The sequence below is a fragment of the Myodes glareolus genome, chromosome 4 (genome assembly GCF_982192425.1).
Source record: "Myodes glareolus chromosome 4, mMyoGla1.1, whole genome shotgun sequence".
Lineage (NCBI taxonomy): Eukaryota > Metazoa > Chordata > Mammalia > Rodentia > Cricetidae > Myodes > Myodes glareolus.
The window spans coordinates 95,424,361-95,435,012 of record NC_142029.1 but is presented as its reverse complement, the minus strand read 5'-3'; positions in this window follow the sequence as shown (position 1 = coordinate 95,435,012).

Below are 10,652 nucleotides of genomic sequence, written 5' to 3'. Positions count from 1 at the left end.
CAGATTTAGTCCTCAATACAGTTGGTCTTTTCTTAATCACCACTAATGTCTCAACGTCACCTAACCAGTATCAATTATCCCAGTGATGCTAGGGTCTCTCTCCAGCAGATCTGGTCTCTTGTTAACCACAACTTAGTCTTTAACCACAACTGACCAGAACCACAGACTCTTAATTCAAAATATCACATAAATCACTCTGCTGGAGTTTTAAAGAGGCTCCGATCTTCACGAACCAGGTTCCCACTGTCTTCTCTGCTCCCAGGTTTATCTTCTTAGTTCCTGCAAGAACTCTGAGCTCTTTAAGCTCTGAGAACTCAGCAATTTTTCCAGACCTGTGTTTAAAAGTCACCCAAATCCTCCCCAAAACACACAGCCAGGTTGAGTACAACAATACTCTAGGAACTGGTACCAATTTCTGTCTTAATTAGGCTTTCTACCGCTATGATAAATCACCAAGACTAAAGAAACCTGGAGGGTAAAGGGTTTATTTCAGCTTGCTATCCATCATCTAGGGAAGTCAGGTGGGGAAAGCATGTTACTTATTGGCTTGCTCCTCCTGGCTTGCACAGCCTTGTTTTCTTGTACAACCCAGGACCACCTGCCCAGGAATGGCACTGACTCCAGTGAGCGGGGTTCTACCTTATCAGTCACCAGTCAAGAAAGCACCCACAGGCCAATATGCTCAGGCTGTTTTCGCACTTGAGTTCCCGTCTTCCCAAGGACTCTAGTTTGTGTCATGTTGACATGAAACTAGGCAATGTAATCACTGAATCCTCTCCCCAGACTTATTATTAAATACATCTAACTACTGAACCTCACAACTTAGCCTAGATTCCATTAGAAGTGCTCAGAACATGCAAATTAGCCTACAGTTGGGTAAAATCACCTAACACAATCATATTTTGTGATAAAGTACTAGAAATATCACTCACATACAATGAGGGACATTCCATAGCGATGATGACATGTAAAAACACAAAACATAGTGTCTGAAAAGGCTAGCAACACCATACACTCTACTGTCTTTGCAATTTTACCTCATAATTCTCTGACTAACTTGGTTCTACATAGCTGACTTCATCAATGCAAACGAACACCACACTCCAAATTGCTATGCAGGGAAAAAAAATCAAAATTCAAAATTCTGTGTCTCATTGACAACATGCCTTCTGTACAAGTACAGGGGCCTGAATTTGGATTCCCTGGTAGCTAAAATGAAGGTTGGGTGAGGTGGTGTGTGTGTAATACCAGTTCTAGGGTGTAGCACGGGGACAGAAAGATCTAGAGCTTGCTGGACAGTTGGTCGAGATTAAATGCCAAGCCTGACGTTTGATAAGAAAGACCTTGCTTCAAAAATAAGGTGAAGAGTGCCATCAACTTCTGTCCTTCACACAAATGTTCACATGCACAAGGCATAAACATGACTCTCTCCTCCTCTCTCTGTCTCTCTCTCTCTCTGTCTCTGTCTCTGCCTCTCTCTCATACACACACACATACAAACCCGTGCACACACACACTTTTTTAACTCAAAATTTGAAGTGTTTTCTGGAGTAGATATTGCTTTCACACCATCATAAAGTTAAAAAAAAACTTAAGTCATGCCACTGTAAATTGGGGAGTGTTTACACATTTTTGTCCTTACTGTCACTCTATGTGGCACTGTTATTCTTTGTTTTACAGATGAGAAAATCATGATACAGAGGTTAAATAAGTGACCAGGATTCCATTACCGGTAAGTGATGGAGTATGATTGGAGCTCAGGCACCATGGCTCTTCAGTCCTTGTTCTTTCTTCGATGTGTCAACCCAAACTTCTCTGTACCATATCCCTCAGTTGTAGAGTGGCATCAGCTATCATCATCTGGAAATTCTCTCAGAGATTCTGAGTTAAAACACATGCAAATGGGGCTGGAGAGATCGTTCAACAGTTAACACATTTGCTCTGCATGATAGATGACCAGAGCTCCTTTCCTTGAGCCCACATAACTTCCGGGTGGTCATGGCAGCCCACAGATATAATTCCAGCCTCAGGAGATAGAAGCAGAGGATCCCTGGGGCAAGCTAGCTAGGGAGAGAAGCCCTATAGATGAGCTTGAGGTTTGAGACCTTGTCTCAAAGAATAAGGTAGAAAAGCAATAAGGAAAATTCCCAATCTCAACTTCAGACCTGCGTATGCATACATACATACAAGCACATATGTGTACACATGTGAAAACATATACTTAACGCACACCGCACACATACAAATGAAATGTGTGAATATTATATCCAGCTTAAAAAATACTATTTTGTCACAAACATTACAAATTTACTATTGTTAACAATGCACTATATCTTACATCTTCTAGTAACCCTAGGGACACTCCTACTTTAAGAAGCATAGGTCTAGTTTATTTTTGCAAGAGAAAAAAATTTTCTCTTTTTTGCAAGAGAAGTAAATTTTTACTTCGCTCAAATCTGACACATTCATTTATCTGAATAAACATCATGGTTTGTTTCAAAGATGGTAAGTAGTAGATTTGTGTGTGCCCGCATGAATATACATGCATATGTGTTCATGATCAAATATGCCTGGTGCATGTGTTTAAATGGTAATTTGGAGGGCAAGTGACAACTTTGGGTGTCATTCCTCAGGTACCATTCACATATTTTGAAACAGAACCCCTTACTGGTCTGGGGCTAAACCTCATTAAATAGAATAGACTGGTTAGCAATCTTCAGGGATCTGCCTGTCTCTGCCTTTCAGACATAAAGATTACCAATGAATGCATTCCTCCATGCCTGGTATTTTAAAAAATATGTATTTCTTTTACTTTTTGAACTGATATTATAATTGTACCATTTCCCCCTTCTCTTTCCTCCCTCTGAACTCTACAATAGAACCCTTCTGTGCTCTTTCAAATTCATAGCCTCTTTTTTATTAATTGTTGCTACATACATAATAAAATATATAATATATTCCCAAATACATAACTACAAACTTCTTAGTATTTATAATGTCTGTCTGTGTATATTTGCAGGGCTGACTGATGTGAGATTCCCTGCTGTATGTTATAAATGTTTTTTTATTAGCATGGGTTAGTAAAGAAGCTGTTTCAGCCAATGGCTTAATAGAGTAAACCCAGACAGGAAATGCAGAGATATAGAGAAAAAGTAGGCAGAGTCAGAGAGATGCCTACAGCTGACCATTTGGCATTGGTTAACCAACTGGTGTGCTCTTCCCTGGGTAAGACTTTCTCCTGCTCTCAGCATATTTTAGTTGCTTCTAGTTCTTTGTGTAGGGTTGAGGCCACGTGGGCTCTTCCCACCCTCCATATGTTAGGATGCCTACTGTTGTTGTCGCTCTTCAGCTCGTGTTTAAGCAGTCATATTGACGAGATTTTATGAGCATAGCTTTTGACCATTAGGATACTCACTTTCACAGCAAACTCCCTGATTCTCTGACTCTTACAATCTTCCCATCACCACTTCCGCAAGGATCTCTGAGCCTTAGGTGTAGGAGTTGTGCGGTAGATGTAGTCGCTGGGACTGAGCCCCAGAACTCTGCAGTTTGATTGGCTGTGGTTTTCTGTTAATCGTCTCCCTTCATTGCAAAGAGAAATTTCCTTGATGAGGGTTGAGAAGTACACTTTCCTGTGGGGACAAGGACAAATGTCTAGAATGTAGTTAGGTGTTATACTGGTTTAGTAAAATGGAAGCTGTAGTTTCTCCTCCAAGACCCATGGCTTCACTAGTTCTGGGTAGTTGCCTAGGTTTCCAGCACCAGGCATGGTTTCCCTCTTGTTAAGTAGGTCTTCAGTCCAATTAGATAGTTGTTGGTTATCAACAGGCAGAGCCTAGAAACCAGAGACATATAAGAATGGGATCTTCTTTGTAAAAGAGCACCCATGGTTAGTAACTGGTAAGAAACTATACATTTGGAAATTTGTTAAAAGATTGAGTGTCAAGTCATCTCACACACACACACACACACACACACACACACACACAGAGTAAGAATTACGTTAATTAGCTAGAATGTAGCTAACATTTTATAATTCATACTATCAAACTACCCCAAGGGTACCATGAATCTATAAAGCTTCATTTGTTGTTTATTTTCCAATAACAATGAAAGGCAGGGGCAAAGCAGTCTGCCAAGGAAGCTGAATTTCTGATTGAAACACTTGACGCCCTTGAAACCTCTGTGGAACAGCTAAGGACAAAACATATTTTCCTACATGATAGTTTTTCAAATGTGCTGGGACAGCAACCAAGCCTTCTCTTACATCTCTTCTCCAGGAAAAATGAAGCAAGCCTCTATGATCAATGCCCTTGGATGAACTTTCACATCCTCCTACATAGCTCAACTTCCAGAGGTGCCCAGACTGTACTGTATCTCAGGTTTGGGACTGTCCACAGGGACTTTGGTGGGCAGCATTCCCTTCTTGATCTGGGTCCTCAAAGAAGGGAAGTGTAGCAGATTGTGTCTTCTGAAGATGCATGAAATGAATAGCATTCATCTGCCCTTTGAGGTTCTTGCCGTGCTCCCATGAAATGACAGAGGTCAAGTCTCCTTCCCTTGGGACCAGCAGGACTTGTGCCTCTCTTGTAGTTGATAGAATATGAGGAGTACGTATGGTTTTAGAAGGCTAGGTACTAGAGGGGGTGTGCTTGATTGCAGGAGTGCTAAGCCATCACACAAAGTGTCTGCTGCCTCAGGGCCACCGTGCAGAAAGTAAGAAGCTCTGAAGCCACATGCAAAGACAAAGATGGGCTCAACCAGTTCTACTCGAGTCTGCCACTCCTCTGTTCCATTGTCAACCACTATCCAGTTAGACAAAAGATCTCAAGCCCAAATCACTTAGCCAGCCACCCCTCAACCTCCAAGTCCCAGAAGCCATGACAGGTAATATTTTGATTGTTGCTAATAAAGTGATTGTTGTTTGCAGCCACTAATGATTGGCAGTTTGTGAGTCATCGGTCAACCAAGCGGGACTTAGCATTAATACTTAGTCTAAAGGGGATAAGGCCTGCTAGATCTCTGGCAGAGAATTCTAGCATTGCTTATCTCTTTCTACTTGGAGAGTACAGTTAGCATCCATCTTATCCAGAGTTCTTGAGAGAAACCGGACTAGCGGTCAGAGAGAGACAACCAAAGCAAGAAATTAAAAACCACACCAATGATTTAAACTTAAATCTTTCAGTGTTATTCTGTATGCTTTCCATAAAGCAGCATATCAGAAAGAGATTTGTATGGATTGAACTGCGTTTCCCTCACAATTCATGGTGAAGCCCTGACTAAGAATGAGACTATAGTGATGAGACCTTTGGGAGGTAATTGGGGTTAATGGGGTCATAAGGATGAAGTAGCGTCTAGCGGTATTGTGGCCTTGTGAAAAGAGAAAGACTCTTTCCCCATCCGCTCTCTGTGTGTTTTGTGATGACAACAGTGGAGACACCATGTTAGAACACAAGAGAGCAGAGCCTTCCCCATCCAGGGTGGGCACCCTGATAATAGACGACCAGCCTCCAAAATGTACAAAATGCATTTATGTAGTTAAAGACAATTTAAGTGTGTAGAAATAAGATATATACACGTATAATAATGTGTGTCTTAAGATAAATGAACTTTAAGCACGACCATGTTAGAGTCTAAAATCTTTAAAGACAAAAGATTAAATTAGCATCTCTCATGTGAACTCATTCATACTTTCCCTATGTATTTACAATACTGTTTGTGAGAAGTAATTGGTTTATCATATAATCAATCAGGATAGAACTGGCTGTATAATTAAAATTAATTATAAATATAATCGCAGAAGCTTAGACAAGGCTGTAAAGTTTATCCAGCTAAGATGAACAGATCGAGGCCTGTTTTATAACCTTGTCCAAGTTGGTATGGCAACATGGCCAGTCTGACTCCCGACAGATGACCCCAATTTGAAATGCTCGATATATTATGTCACTGGAGACCGGTAAGGGTGCAGTGAAGTAGACGTTGGTGCACTTTTTCACAGGCTTGTAAACTGATACAACCCTTTTGGAAGGAGATTTTATTTCATTGCTCAGGGTACCACCAAGGTTTATGTCCCTCAATCTACGCACAACAACTCAACATAATAACTCAACTGTGCTGCGACGCTGCTTGCAGCAATATTCATCATATGGGAAAATGTGCAATGGTGGGTAAAGATCAATGGGATATTTGTTATTCACACATTGCTAGTCTATAGGGCATCACTGTGTAGATTCTAGTATCGGGATAGAAAGAAAATATATACGTCTCTTCAAAGATCCAAACAGCAATAGCAGACTGTTGGCATGTTCTTTTATCCACAGATACCATACTTCGACTCAACAAAGGAATGACCCAAAATCAGTTGGGAAAATATGGCCACTGGAGAGTCAGATGGTCGTGGAGTCATGAAACACCGTTACACAGCTCCAGTTGCTACAGAAACCTGCCTGCTGGTAACGTCCATCTACTCTGACCAGGTCTGGAAAGTGAGGCAATCAGAACAAAAACTCCCTAAACTATGTTACATGTGCAAAATATTATGATCTTCGTAGTTCTCAAATAATAAAGAACAGCCATCATGTCCCCTCACCGTCACACTTAATATCCCACATATATCAAATGATTCTGAGAACGGTCTCCATTCCAGCCCTCCGGGTGAAAGGTTCTCATTTGCTCTTCTTCATCTGGAATACAGCTTTGTGGTTTTAGCACTGGAAACACTGTCCAGTGCTTCTCACAACTTGAGTCTAAAATTGCCCCATAATTGAAGGCAAATGATTCTTTTCTCTCTTTTCTTGCCGTTTTTCTGAATTTTTGTTTTTCACTGTGGTCTGATACTTTTTTCCTTGAGTTATAACAGGTGGAAGCCAAATGCACACAGCGCCAAGTCAAATGTGGTCAGAACCAGCCAGGGTGGGAAGTGGGAAAAGCTTGATCTTTGGGATGACAACTATGTCATAGGATATTATCGGAATGATTCACATAGATTTTGTATGGAAGTTGGAGCTAGAGGCAGTCAGTGGGGAGCAGAGCGAGGCTGCTTGTTCAGCCCTCTGCTTCCCGGGGACTGCGGGCTTAGTTCATGTTTGAAGTCTTGATGTTTGGGACCATGACTCAACATGGGTGTATACTTTGGGTCCTGGAGCTCTCAATTCCGGCCCTGCATCTATTTTAAAGCTACCTGTTAACAGATTTCTGATCATTCATTACGGTGAGTCTAAACTGGAGTTAGTGTAACAGCACACATTTGCGGTAGCATACGCCATCAGATATGAGCCTTGTCAGTGGGACCAGGGTTTATCCTTAGTGCTTGAACTAGCTTTTTGGAGCCTATTCCCTATGGAAGGATACCACGCCTAGCTTAGATATAGGGGGGAGGACTTTGGTCCTGCCTCAAAGTGATGTGCCAGACTTTGTTGGCTCCCCATGGGAAGCCTTATGTGAGTGGAAGGCAGGGGGAGCAGAAGCAGGGTAGGGAGAGGGAACTTGGATTGGTATGTAAAATGAAAAAAGATTGTTTTAAAAATAAATAAAAAAGAAAAAAATACGAGCCTTGCTTTAGCAATTGCTTGTATCTAGAAACCCTAAAGGTGTTCATTAGCTAAACTTTAAGAGAGATTTCTGTGGTGAGGCTATTCTTTCACATCTCATTAAATTACACAAATGTAAAAATAATTTACACAAATATATGGATTTGTCAAAATTTAGCACATATACAATTGACTGAAATTTCATTTTTCCAACAAAAAATATACTCCAAACAGTGAATTCTAGTTAATATGAATGCCGAATCTCTCAAAGAGAATTGTGCATACACTTTAAATTTATATTGAAATATATCAAAATATAAGATGGACTAGTCACAGGGAGAATACTGAATAAACACGTGACCCAACATTTACAGTAAAGTAGTCCGGCAGAGTCTAAGTCGTCGTTGAATGAGATGTGTGTCTGAGCCTGCTCACATAGGCTCCCAGGAGCTGATTTGGCATGGATCTTTCCTAAGTCATTTTGGAAGTTTGTAATTATTGACGGTGGGAACACGCATACCAAAGGAATCAGTGAACAACACAAGCGAGAGTTATGTTTTTGTCCACGCTGCTGAACACAGCTGGGTGGGTGGGCAATTCGCCATAAACCTCTTTCCACTTCCGTGTATGTTTGCAAATTTTTATAATAAAATATTAGCAAAAACATTATTCTGGGGTTTTCCTTGTTGCTGATAAAAAAAAATAGAGTTCCTTTCAGATTTTAGAGTTTGACTCTAACTGAGATTTAGTATGCCCCCCCCCCCCGCCAGCAACAGCTGGAGGGAAAATATTTGTCACAATATCATGTTTTCAAAGAATCATAGAGGCAAAGAGGCTAGCAGAATGGGCAGTCCACTGGGCAAAAACAGGCAGTGGGTGAGGCACCAGAAGTCCCCCTCCAAGGGGGAACTGAGACTGTGTCTGAGAAGCAGCCTGTTGTATGTGGAAGACAAGGAAACCCCAAGGAGTGTTGCCCAGCTCTGCAGGTTAGCTTCAGAATGACGTCTAGATGGGTCCCGGGTGTGGTGCTGGTTTTCTCCTGAGGTTGGTTTTGGCTTGGCATCCTGAAAGCGTAGGCACTGGCGACTTACACCTTCTGTAGCCTTGAGGTTCATAGGAGCCAATCACATTAGAAGGAACTTAAAAATCACAGCAGCAGAGCACTAGGATTGGCTTCTCCCCTAGGGAGACGATATAGCCTATCTAATCACAAGTTCTTAGACTCTGTAACAGAGCCAAGAATGGCCTCCGTCTCATGGGGATCATGTAAACTCCAGTCAGTCAAAGACTCAGTGCAGGGGAGAAGGTGCACACAAAATCCTACCACTAACTCAGAAGCTACTGGCATTCGATGGCTGCTGCCGAGGGAGAGTAAGTTTTCTTCAGTGATATTTATTGGTTAAGCATGACCTGGGAAAATCCTTTATCTTCTCTAGTCTTCATTTATCCTCTTCTGTAAAAGAAAAGTAGTAAGGTTCATACTTTGGAATTTTCATAAACATCTATATATGCTAAAATCATATAGAATGCACCTTAAAATTATCATGATTATCCTCATTGCTATTGTTTGACTGTGTTGCTCCAGTCTATTACAGTAGGGCAGTATGAAATCTCCACATCTTGCACGCACCAGAATAAATTATTAATTGGCAAAAATAAAAATTAGATTTCACTTGGGTTGCATGTTTGCTTCTTTCTCAAAGTTTTCTATTTGTATTGTGCGGTTCTTCCAGTTTTTGCAATGCGCCTTATCTATTCCAGAAATCACAGAAAGAACTGAACTAAAAGCACGAATGCTTTCCCTTCAGAGATGATTTCCTGGGACTTGAATTTCCAGGGAAGAGGAAGGATACAAGAGACATGAATGGGAATTCTTGATTTAGAATTAGAATTAATTAGAATTAGGGGACCATTTAGAATGATCCCCTAAATGAATGCATTTAAACTCTTTCATCCTTTGACTAGGTGAAAGTCCAGAACTAGATAGGGAAGAGTGATTGCAAGCACATATGTTTATTTAGAGGTATTGACTGAAATTTCTGTCCTGCCCAGTCTTTCAATCATTCAGTCCCAAAGAAATACACAGAGGTCTACATTAATCATAAACTGGTTGGCCTAGGGGCTCAGGCTTCTTATTAATTAATTCTTACATCTTACATTAACCCATTATTCTTGTCTCTGTTAGCCACGTGGCTTGGTACCTTCTTCATTGAGGCAGTCACATCTTGATTGCTCTATGTCTGGCTTTCTCTGTGTCTGGGTGATGACTGCAGACTGAAACTTCCGTCTTCCCAGAATTCTCGTTGCCCTGCCTATACTTCCTGCCTGGCTACTGGCCAATCAGTGTTAATTTAAAATACAAGTGACAGGGCACAGATCATTGTCCCACAGCATAGAGGCATGTGTATTTTAGGACCTTTAATGGAACATGAGTCAGGGAGAGAATCATTATTTCTAAGGGAAGACCTGCTACCATGGAAATCAAATCTGCCACGTGGCTGGTTCCATACTATCCAATAAGATATTAAACCTCTGTGTTTACTCTGTTGTTATTTTTATTTTTTCAAGTTAGTGGAAAATGAAGATTGTATAAATGGGAATGAGGATGGAAGGATGGGTAAAGTGACCTGTCTTTCCTTGCTTTGGAAGTTTGGGGTGCCAGTCTCTGCTTTGTCAGTTTCTGCAGATAGAGCAAGAAAGTTGTTGAGTTTTTCTTCTCATTGTTTTTCTGATGACATGTTTTCTGTTCTTCCTTAACATTCTACCTTAGAAGGAAGTCGAGAATTCCTGTTACTCTGAATTTGTCTCCAAAGTCAAGCTCCTTGATGTTGTATGACCCAGTTGCTGAGGGGAGGTATATACAGTCCACCTGCTATAGGACATCTGACCCCCTCTAGAACAAACCCTTCCATTTTCTGTTAATTCATCTAAAATAACCACCCTTCACTCAAGTCAGTTCAGCAAGTGCTTTTTCTGTGTGAAGCCATGGATATTAGGAATGAAAACTGTGAGTCCCAGGGAACTCACAGTCTGGTGGGAAAGACACAAAAACACTCAACAGGCAGACAGAAGAAACACAGGGAGGCTTGCTAGGGAAAGCTTAAAGGTGAAATCAAGTCTTTC